General features: G+C 35.9%; 1 long non-coding RNA gene across 1 annotated transcript in view; it reads right to left on the reverse strand.

The window, feature by feature from the left end:
* Positions 1-712: 712 nt before the first annotated feature.
* Positions 713-12,421, reverse strand: part of LOC111092164 — an 81,854-nt gene continuing 70,145 nt past the window's right edge. Inside the window, exon 4 of the long non-coding RNA XR_005377355.1 lies at positions 713-1,608. This is a non-coding gene — a long non-coding RNA (uncharacterized LOC111092164). The remainder of the gene's footprint in view (positions 1,609-12,421) is intronic.

Raw genomic sequence — 12,421 nt, forward strand, 5'->3', positions numbered from 1 at the left:
AAAGCAACACAGATGATTAAAATATCACACCTTGCCTGTTTCTTTGGCAAGCTGAATGAAGAAAACAAAGATGAAATATTAGCATGTGTTTTCACATGAATATGTTAGGGGGGGAAACTTCACAAAATTTTTTTAATTTTGTTTTCACTTATATCAGATATTTTTAAATCTCAAAATTTATCTTGATGCTTCTCCTAAATAATAGCCAGATACAAAATATTTCATAAGTCAGACTTAGAACAGCATAACAGTATTTTTGACCAAGGAAAGAATACCAAATACTTTCTTCTCTTAGTATTCTGGCAGTTTGTCCTGAGTTCACAAATCTGAGTTTCATATACCCAGCTTTTCTTAAAACAAGATTCAAAATTAAGACTCCCTTTAGGGTCCCTTAAAGAATAAAATCCCTCAAGGGGCACCTGGCTGGCTCAGTCCATAGAGCATGTGACTCTTGACCTCGGGATTGTAAATTCGAGTCCCATGTTGGGTGTGGAGATTACTTAGAAAAATAAAGTAAAATCTTTAAAAAAACAAAATCAAAATCTCTTGAATCCGGCTTTATTTGGTAAAGGACCTTACAGTTTAGGTCATTTATCCTCATTAGGTCAAATGAGTTCTCCAACATAATTTTTTTAAAAATAATAATTTTGTTGAGATATAATTTACCTACCATGCAATTCATACACTTAAAGAGCAAATTCAGTGGGCATAAATATATTCACAGAGTCGTGCAACCATTGCCACAATCCGATGTTAGAACGTTTTCATCACCTCACGCCCATTAGCAGTCACTCCTCATTCCCTCCTTTGGCCCGGCCTGGCAATCTACAAACTCTTCTGTCACTATATATTTGCCTCTTCTGGACACTGCATATAAATGAGATCATGCAGGCCTTCTGTGACCAGCTTCTTTCACTTGGTATGTTTTCAAGTTTCAGTCAAATATGGTATACCAGTACTCCATTCCTTTTTATGGCCAAATGATGTTACATTGTAGGAATATGCCACATTTTATTTATTCATTCATCTGTTGAACCCCATTTATCTGTTGAACCCCAACCTCTGGGATTGTTTCTACTTTCTGGCTACTATGAATAATGCTATTTTGAATATCTATATACACATCTTTGCATGGACATACATTTCCATTTCTTTTGAGTAGACACCTAGGAGTGGAATTGCTGGGTCATATAGTATTTGCTTAACCATTTGAAAACTGCCACTTTGTTTTCCAAAGCAGCTGTGCCATTTTACATTCCTTGCACCAATATATGAGGATTCCAATGTTTCCACATCCTTATCAACACTTGCCATTATCTTTTTGATAATTGTCATCCTAGTGAATGTGAAGTGTCATTTTGGTTTTGACTTGTATTTCCCTAATGGCTGATGATGTTGAGTATCTTTTCATGTGCTTATTGACCATTTGTATCTTAATTGAAGAAACATTTATTTACGTCCTTGGCCCATTTTCTCAAGGGGTTGTCTTTTTGTTGTTGTGTTGTAAGAATTATTTATATATTCTGGATATTACAACCTTGCCAGACATATGATCTGCAAATATTTTCTTCCCTTCTGCAGGTTTTTTCACTTTCTTGATGGTATCCTCTGAAACAAACAAACAAACAAAAAAATTCAATTTTGATTAAGTCTAATTTCTCTCTTTTCTTTTGGTATCATATCTGAAAAAACTTTGCCTACTCTACAGTCACAAAGATTTTTTCCTATTTTTTCTTCTAAGTGTTTAGTAGTTTCAGTCCTTACAATTAGATCTATAAACCATAAACAATTAGATCTATAAACTATTAACTTTTGTGTATAGTATAAAGAAGTTCAAACTTACCATTTTGCACATGAATATTCAGCTGTCTAAGTTCCATTGATCAGAAATACTATTCTTTTCCCCCATTGAGTAGTCTTGGAAACTTGATATAATTTTTGATCCTTGAACTAGTTGTGAAAACACTAAATGGCCTAAACTGGACATTTTGAACTATAGTGACTAGATTATTACATTTTTCCATTAGATTTTTCTTTAATTTGATTGTCCTTTAAACGACACAGAGAATATCTCAATCCTAAACTTTAAAGGGGCTTTTGGATTATTTCCAAAACTTAATTTTCACTGTCTCTGAAAAATGAGAAAATTCTTGAAATTTTTCATTGACTTTCTTAAATCTTTGTCTCTGTTAGCTAGATAAGTGAGTATCCTAACTAATGCTTCCTTGTGAATTTTACAATTGACAAAATTTAATCTTTAATCCCAGTTTTATCCTTAATCGCAGTTCGATTACCCAGTCCTTTTCTGTTCTAGTGTAATATAAGGCAGGTTTGATGTACAAAGCATTATAAAGCATCACCTAGGCAGATGTATGTGAATGTAAATGGGAGTATTTTTAGCAATAATATTTTTACCACTAGATACTGCGTAATGAAGAGAGAGAGACATAAATTTTGTGTACTAAAAAACTTGTCATCCATTTTAAAGATTTACTTATTAAATATACACAATCAAGAGATATACTAAATTTGCTTGCCTAGTCATATTCAAGGATCATATCCGTTATGATCTTGTTAGTATTCACAAACTTTCTATGAGATGGTAGTAGTCAAAATGCCACTATTTATAAGAAGTGTATCAGTTAGCTTTCGCTACATAAGAAACATCCCAAAATACAAAAAAAATGACCACTTGCTTAGCTCACAACTCCATGGGTCCATTGGACAGTTCATCTGATCTGGGATTGTTCAACTGGTCTTGGCTAGGTTCACTTAGGAGTCATACAGGTAAACTGGCAGCTGGATAATCTAGCAGAGCCTCACTCACATCCTGGAGGTTGGTCATCTATCAGGGATTACTTGCTTTCATCATTCAGCAGCCTGCCCAGACTTCTTCACATAGAAGTCTCAGGATTCAAGAGTAGCAAGAGAGGGTAAGCCCCAATTTACAAGCACTTCTCAAGCCCTTTATATACATTTGCTACTATATATTAGCCAAAGAAGTCAAGAGCCAACCAGATTCTAGAAGAGGGAAAAATCCAGTTACAGAGAGGAACTGCAAAGTATGTGGCTAATTTTGTTATCTATCACAGAAAGCAAAACACGAGATTTCATAGGGGTAACAAAATAAGGTCTTTAGCATGGGACTTCCAATCATAATTTCTGTATACCTACTACTATTTAAAGTTTTCTGCTACTTCTGAATAATTCCTTTAACAATTATTTTTGCCTTCATTGGGAATTTTTGTTGTTATTTAAAAAGGCATAATGCAAGTACATAGAAAGAAAATATAAAGAAAAGAAAGAGATACAAAATGAAGAGAAAGACTCTCCCTCAATCTTTCTCATTCCCTCCCCACTCCACGCTTGCTCCTTATGGATCATTTTTGTATAGTTCTCCCTTCAGGCCTTTGGAGGTAATACTAAATAAAATGTTTGTGCCTTTATGTCCACATTTACCAACACTAAGCAGTGTCTGTTCCAGCCCTATGTGGACATAAGAAATATTTAGTTTATTTTCTCTATAGCTCTTCCATCTACTTTCTCTTCCTTCTTCTATGTTTGTTGATTACATTTTTAAATTTTAAGTCACATACTAAGATCTCTATTTCAGACTCATCAGCTCCAAGCTGTAGCTCTCAATTTCTCACTGTACAAGATGAGGTATTTCATGTTCTGACATCTTTCCACTTGGCTTTCACAGCCCACACCTCTACCACTTGTCAGAATCTGCCAGGCATCGCATTACTTTGACAATGTTGTGTAGCATTTATATTCTGACTTCTATTTATAATAAAGTTCTGCATCCACAGTTTGGTTCTGAAAATCATGAACCAATAAACAATATTAAAAATATGCTGATCATGCAGAAATCATTGGCTAATTGAACTCACAAAGAGGTAATCCTGTGTCTCTTAACCTGAGTCATTTGAAGGAGAGTATTTCAAACATCAAGGTCAAATGTATTTTATGACATTCTGTCACTTGTTCGATATAATGACCCAGTTCAGTTTGCTTCAAATTTATGACGATTTTCTTATACTTTTACAAATCTGTCGAAGAATTTTATTGCATTCCCTTTGTTTTTCTTGTTGTCTGAGAGAAAGTATTCATATTTTATCACATTCTTTAAAGCACCAACTTGCCTTATCATGCTACTTGTTGGATGATATAAAATGCTTCTAGGCCATAAGCACAGCTGTCTTCTTGTTTCTTTTTATTGTTCTCCTGGGTTAGTTCTATTGTTTCCTAAAGCCTTTGGATTTCTCTTGGATTCTTTTAGAAATGGTGTATAGGAGTTGAGTTTAATGAGTCCTTACACGAATGAATGTATCTTTTATTTCCTAGAATTCTAGACCCCTGTTTTTTTTCTTCTTATAATTTGAAGGCATAGTTATATCATCTTTTAAGATACAAGGTTGCTGATGTGAGAATTTTAATGCCAATCCAATTCTTAATCTTTAGTATGCAATGAAGTTATGTTTATTTAAAAATTTTTAATGAGGTATAATGTACAATCCAAAAGTGGACAAATTATAGCTTGATGAATTATCTCAAAGTGATCAAATAAGAGATAAAACAATATCTGTGTCTCAGAAGCCCTCTTTGAGTCTCATTTCCAATTACTACCCTCTTCTTCTAATAAGGCATCATTTTCCTGATTCCTAACAGCTTAATAGTTTTAACTGTTTTTGAAATGTATAAAATAAAAACAAAATAACATATATTCTTTGTGACTAGCCCCTCTCACTCAACATTAGGTATGTGAGATTTATCCACATTGTTGCTTATAAAATTAATCTATTCATTTCAATTTCTGAAAAGCCTTCCATTTTATAAATATACAAAAACTCATATTTTTTAATGTTTATACACATTTGTTTGTTTCTAGTCTTTGGTTGTTGAAAATAAATTATAAACATTTATGTTAGTGCACATATATTTGCTTTTCTAATGTGTTCTATTTTATGCCATTTAAGGTTGTACAATATGATTCTGTTAAGTTTTAGAAGATATTATCAAACTATTTTCCAAAGTATTTTACCAATATCACTCTTACCAGCAATGTATAAAAGTTCTAGGAGGATCCCTGGGTGGCTCAGCGGTTTGGGGCCTGCCTTTGGCCCAGGGCGCGATCCTGGAGTCCAGGGATTGAGTCCCACATCAGACTCCCTGCATGGAGCCTGCTTCTCCCTCTGCCTGTGTCTCTGCCTCTCCCTCTCTCTCTGTCTATCATAAATAAATAAATAAATAAATAAATAAATAAATAAATAAATCTTTTTAAAAATGTATAAAAGTTCTAGTTCCTCAAAATCTTCACCAGCACTTGGTATCATCAGTAGCTATTCTGACTGGTGTATAGTAGCATTTTGTTTTTCAAGCTTTGAGTATCTCTGTATTATCAATGTTGGCCATTTGTTATATAGATGATCAAGTTTTCTGCGAATTTTCCTAGTGGGTTGATTGTATTGCTTAATTGATTTGTAGGAGTTCTTTGCATATTCTGGAAAACTATAACCCTTAGTTGATTATAACATATATCTTCTCTCATTCTTTGGCTTGCCTTTTATACTCTTTCAACAACATGTTTAATGAAGAGAAATAGTTTATTTCATTCATCTTTTCCTCTGTGGTTAGTGCTGACATGCCTTCTTTAGATTCCTTACACAAGTCATGAAGATAGTCTATTTTATGGTCTTGCAGAAGTTTTGCTCTTTTATCATGCACATTTGATCTATAATCACTGGAATTGATTTTTGTGAAAGGTAGGGGTCAGGATTCAAGTTGTCCATATTGACCCAATACATTTATTAAAGGGAAAAAAGTTTTTTGTTCTGCCACCTTTGTCATAAATCAAGTATTAATACATGGATTAATACAATTAATAATATTATTAATTATTAATATTATTAATACAATCCATTAATACATGGATCTGTTTCTGGACTCTAGGATGTTCCATTGTTCTATCAGCAAATCCTGGCACCATGCTACCCATTTTTAATTTATGGTAGCTTTATTTTTTTAAGACTTTATTTATTTATTCATGAGAGACATGGAGAGAGAGGCAGAGACATAGACAGAGGGAGAAACAGGCTCCTCGCAGGGAGCCCGATGTGGGACTTGATCCCCAGACCCGGGATCATGACCTGAGCTGAAGGCAGAAGCTCAACCACTGAGCCACCCAGGTGCCCCAATTTATGGTAGCTCTAAACTGAGGCTGTAGGTATTGTTGGTAGTGTAGGTCCTCTAATTCAATATTTTTTAAGATAGTTTTAATTATTCTTGGCCCTTACATTTGCATATAAATTTTAGAGTTAATTTGTCAATTTCCACAAAATCACCAGCTATGATTTTGATTGAAAATGTATTGAATATATATATTTAGGAGAATTAACATCAACAATATTAATTCTTTCTGTTCATGAAAATGATATATATCATTATGTATTTTGATTTTATTTTCTAGCAACAATGCATTACAGTTTTCTATGCAGAAGTCCAATACATTTTTACTAGACTTATTCTATGTGTTTGATATTTTCAATGCTGTTGTTAAGTAGTATTTTAATTTCAGCAAATTGTAAATATTTGCTGCTGTAGTACATGACACGATGATTTTTAAGGATCACCTTATATCCCTGACCAAATGTTACTTCTGAAGATCCCTTTAGATTTTCTATGTAAAAAAATCAAAGTGTGTTGTTTCCAAGTAGTAAGTTTTATTTCTTCTTTCCCAATATTAGCCATATTTATTTGTTTTTGCCTCATGCAGTGGAGAGAACCTCTTTTTGCAGTGGAGAGAACCTCTTATACAAAATTGAAAATATATGTTAATATCAGACATTCTTGTCCTAATCCCAACCTTGGGCATTTTCCCTAGACACTCATATTTAGATTAAGAAAGTGTCCTTATGGGCACCTGGGTAGCTCAGTGGTTGAGTATCTGCCTTGGGCTCAGGTTGTGATGCTGGAGTCTTAGGATCGAGTCCTACATTGGGCTCCTCACAGGGAGCCTGCTTCTCCCTCTGCCTGTATCTCTGCTTCTCTCTGTGTGTCTCTCATGAATAAATAAATAAAATCTTAAAAAAAAAAAAGTGTCCTTACATTCTTGGTTTGCTAAGGACTTTTTAAAAATTAAGTAGGCTTCAGTACCAGCATGAAGCCCAGCGTGGGGCTTGAACTCACTACTCTGAGATCAAGATCTGAGCAGAGATCAAGATTCAGATACTTAGCTGACTAAGCCAACAAGGCACCCTCCTGCTAAAGATTTTTTTTATCACAAATGATAAATTTTATAAACTGTCTTCTGCATTTATTGATTATTTAATTTTTCTCCTATATTCTGTTAATGTGATCAAATGAATTGATTTTTGTGTGTGTTTAACCAACTTTGTCTTCCTGGAATAAACTTAAATTGGTCAAGATATATATCGATATATATATCGATATTAAGTTTATTGATTATTGATATTGATATATTGATATATATTGTTAGTTTTTAGAGGATTTTTTCATCTATTTCCATGTAAGGTATCAGCTTTATGTTTGGAATATAACTGCCAGGTTTTGTTATCAAAGTTATGCTAGCCTAATAAATGAGTTGCAAAATGTTTCCCCTCTGTTCTTTGGAAGAGTTTGTATAAAATATGTATTCTTTCTTTCTTTTATAGAGAAGTTTCTGGAGAAGGTAACATTGCCTGAAGAGCTTTTTTTTTCCCTTCTTCTTTATGTTATATTTTACTAACAGATTTGATTTATTCAATTATGGATTCAATTTAAAGATTATAGGTAAAATGGCATTTCAAATATCTCTGAGGACTTAAGCTTAAGTTAGCAACTCTTCCCCTAGGTTATTTATGCATCCTCTTCAGTCTGTTGTCTTTTTGCTTATCTTGTTATTTCTCCTTTCCATGGCCATTTGTCTTCAAATACTTGGAAATGTTGGTTATCCAGTGATTTACTGCAGAGGACCAGATTAAAAACATCAACAGCTGGCTTGAATATGCTCAGCCCTTATCAACTCCTACACTAAAGGACACTTGCTATAAAATCTGTGTGTGTGTTATGAGATGATGTCAACTGGCAGGCTTCTCTTTTACTCCCTAATAGAGCATGAAAGAAGAAGCTGTTCCCCTCCTCCAAATGGCATAATTAGAAGGGTCCTAATATACAAAGCTAACCCCTGTTCTGGATGCCCACTTTCTGACCAAAACTTCTGTTTCTTTAAGGAGTATCTCTCTGGCTTTATCCTGGAAATTAGTTCTGCAGCTGTACTCAAGGGATGATGAAGAAGGGTAGGAGAGGCTATCCTAAAAGCCACTTAGCAAAGAAGTCAGCCAGGCCCCTACTCTATCCCTTCTCTCAGTTCTGCTCTCCATATCTGCAGTTTCACTGGTCCACAGCATGAATCCCACACTCAGCTAACAACTTCTGAGCTCATTCAAATCACCTGTTGGTATGATCCTACCTTTCAGAAATTTCTAAGTATCTTTGTTCCACTGATGTTCCCTTCTGTTTTAATTCCTTCCTGTCATTTCAATATTTTCCTTTTTGTTTAGCTTTTTAGATTTTTATTTCACAAGGTTTTTTTTTTTTTTTTTTTTTTGGAATATATAGGATTAAAAGATGTATTCAATCACAGTTCTTGAATTTAAACATATTTTTAAAAATTTGAATAGTATTTATTACTTAGTAATATTATATAAATAACATGAAACTAAGGAATTTAAAGTGATAGTGGAGTATGTTCAAGATTATTTTTAGAACATCCAAGAAATACAAAAACACCAACATACATGTAGGTAGGGAGAAGGGAGAGTAAAGACAAGAGAGAGAAGGTATAAAATTTAGGACAATATCCAGCCAGCTCCCTAGGGAGTTTCTTTGTTTTAATGAAAAAGAATAATAAGTATGCTAGAATAAGATTTAAAATGTGCCTATGCTATAAATCTTCATATAAATCAGAAATTAACAAGCATTTTAAAGGTCCATGTCTGCTAAAAGTACTATTTTATCTTCATTTTACTCATACATATCAAATAGATTATGCATATCGCGTGTAAGATATATCACCAAGAAATACCCTAATTTATCAGTAAAATCATTCATTCTATTAACATGATAACTTCATGCTTATACTAATTTAAAGGAATGTATGTTATTGGTCTTGAAAATAAAAACATACATCTTCAACCTCCCTTTCCCTGCCTCCTAACCCAGTGGCAACCTCACTGGCTAATCTATATGGACCTTAAAAAGCTAACAATAAAACAAAGGACAACCCAGGGCCCAGGAGTGATGAGTAAGTGACTTAATTGGAAATGCCCTATTTACTACATAGGAACCACCCTGATAAATTATTTTATAAGGCATAAAGAATTCCCATTTATGCCACTTTTTAATTTTCAAAACATATTTTCTCGATCTGAAAAAAGTGTACCATTTTCAAGATGTGACGGTTCTTCTCCCTCTGCCTACTCCAGCTCCCTCTCCCATTCTCTGCCCTACTTTGTACCCCAGGAGGACACTTCCCTCAGCACAGCCTCTTGTAGACCCCCTTGCCAGCTGGCTTCCACTTGGGTCAGGCCACTAGGAAGTTATGGCAGGAGATCACAAGCTGGGAGGTGAGAAAAGTCAAAAGATTTCTCCCTACTCTGTCTTAGCTTCCCTCCCTGGTCTCTGACCCTGCCTGCCTATTTACAGCTTCCTCTACACTCCAGTGCTCCATGGACTCCAATGACAGCAATTCCTTCCACAGTGGTAATGACCTCCCATTAGGGCTAGTCTCCTTCCCTGGCCTGTTCCCTTAGCCCTGACCACATTTCTGTAGCTAGTCTTGTCACCAGAATCTCTTGTCACCAGGGTGAGCCCTGTTTGTGGTTGGAATACTGACAGATACACTAGATTTCAGAAATGATATATATAGTTCAAATCCTAGTCATATGGGGCCCTAAGTAAATCTCTGCTACCTTACAGTTAGAAATTCTGTTGATGTCCTCTGATTGTGAGATCATTTTAAATGACAGGAAGGAAGGAAGGGAGAGAGAGAGAAAAAAAAAAAGAAGAAGAAAGAAAGAAAAAGAAAAAAGAAAGAAAGAAAGAAAGAAAGAAAGAAAGAAAGAAAGAAAGAAAGAAAGAAAGAAAGAAAGAATCTATCTGAATAGGCCTGACCTAATCATTCAAGCCTTTAATGGGAGTCTTGTCCAGTTGGTCATGGAAGAGAAGTCAGAGAGATTCGAAGCATGAAGGGTTTTGACACCAAGGAGGTTCTCTGCTGCCAAGATGGAAAGGGCCAGGTGACAAGGACTTCAGAGTGACTTCCTGAGAGTGATTCCCAGCCGAAAGCTAGGAAGACAACAGTGACCTCAATCCTATAACCACAAGGAAATTAATTCTGCCAGCAACCAGTGAGCTTGGAAGAGAATCAAGAACCCCAGAGAGAACAGCCCTGGCCAACAAACTGATTTCACCTTGACGAGAATCCAGACACTATGCCCCTGAACTTCTGACCTATAGAAATTGTGAGGTAAGAAGTTTGTGCTGTTTGAAGCTGCTAAATTAATCCAGCAATTAAGCAGATAATGTGTTAAATGTAATAGAAAATGAATACAGCGATACCCCAACCTCCAAAATTCTGGGAGTTTTGGTTCATCTGGGTTGGGGTCCAGGCTTGGGGAATTTCAATACTTTTTATCATAGGCGATGCTAATATTCAGTCAGGAATGAAAATTATTTTTTCCCCTTTCAACTGAACTGGAACTTGCTGAAAAATAAACCCCTAGAATAGTTTTCATCTTTCCAGTTCGCCGAGTCAACAAATAGTTATTGAATGTTCACTGGGTGCCAGGTGCTCAGACCTGGGGATTTATTTAAAGGTAAACAAAATCATGGGATGCCCAGTGGCTCAGCGGTTGAGCATCTGCCTTCGGCCCAGAGCATGATACTGGAGTCCCAGGATCGAGTCCCACAGCAGGCTCCACGCAGGGAGCCTCCCTCTGCCTGTGTGTCTGCCTCTCTCTCTCTCTTTCTGTGTCTCTCATGAATAAATTAATAAAAAATATTTTAAAAAATAAAAAAGGTAAACAAAATCAGACACCATCATTTCCCTCATGGAGCTCACAGTCAAGAGTATGAGAGAACACATTTTTTGAACACCATGTTTTTTTCTGCACATAAGGCTAGGTTTCTTTTTACAGAAATTGGCAGAAAATAAGCACTTGCTTAATACTTCGGTGGTTGCACTGCATCTCGTATTTCAGGGTGCCTTCTCAAATATTTTAGCTTGAACCACAGAGTCCTGTGTGGGGAAGATAAATTTGCTGGAAATGCCCTTGATCAGCAGGAGTTTGGTATGCTTACAGAGGTCATTTGATTAATTCAGAAAAAAAAAGTCGGATAAGAAGTCAACATAGACTCAGTCATCATTCTCGGCATTAAGACACCGGGATTGCAAGTGTTGGCTGTCATAGTAAATAAGTCTTTTAAAATCACCTTTAAAAAAAGAGTTTGAGGGGCAGCCTGGGTGGCTCAGCGGTTTAGTGCCGCCTTCAGCCAGGGGGTCTGATCCTGGAGACCAGGGATTGAGTCCCATGTCGAGCTCCCTGCCTGGAACCTGCCTCTCCTTCTGCCTGTGTTTGTGTGTGTGTGTGTGTGTGTGTGTGTGTGTGTGTGTGTGATGAATAAATAAATAAAATCTTTTAAAAAAAAGAGAGTTTGGAAAAGAAAAAGATTAAACAAGTAATTTCACCAAGAAATGTAAAATAACTACTGTGATAGGTGTTTCCAGAGGGAGGTACACATAAAACAGAGGGACAGGAATTGGGGTTGGGACAGGGGAATGTCAGGGAATATGTCTCTGAAGAAGTATTCTTAAGCAAGGAAGTCAAAGAGGAGGCCATGGGAAGCAGGATTGAAAGGTAGGCTGATAAACAGATTGCTCACACATTGGTTCTCAGGCCTGGTTGCAAATCAGAATATCCTGGGAAACTTCCCAGAGATCCTGATTTAACGTGTTGGAGGTGTAGTCTGGGCAGCTGGAGATTGTCCCAGTGTACATCCAAACAGAAAAAACAAAAAAAAAAACAAAAAAAACCAGTATGTGTAAAGTCCTTGTGGCAAGAGGAGACTTCTCCAGGAACTGGAAGAAGGCTGGGCATAAGGAAGTCATGGCCCTCCCCAGATTTTCAATAGCCATGTTACAGACACATGTGACACAATTTGCCCTATTTGAGTCACTCTTATTCAAAGTATTTCTAACATGTTACCTTGTATTGAAAAGTCCTCTCTAGGAATTCAATATGTGAAGTAAGAGAGATTTCACCAAAATTAAAAGGATTGTCCCAGGTTAAAAAGTAAAGGATCTTGTAGTTTATTTGTACAACCTGCCTACCACCCCCACCACCCCTACGATCCCCACTCC

The sequence above is a fragment of the Canis lupus genome, chromosome 24 (assembly GCF_011100685.1).
Source record: "Canis lupus familiaris isolate Mischka breed German Shepherd chromosome 24, alternate assembly UU_Cfam_GSD_1.0, whole genome shotgun sequence".
Classification (NCBI taxonomy): domain Eukaryota; kingdom Metazoa; phylum Chordata; class Mammalia; order Carnivora; family Canidae; genus Canis; species Canis lupus.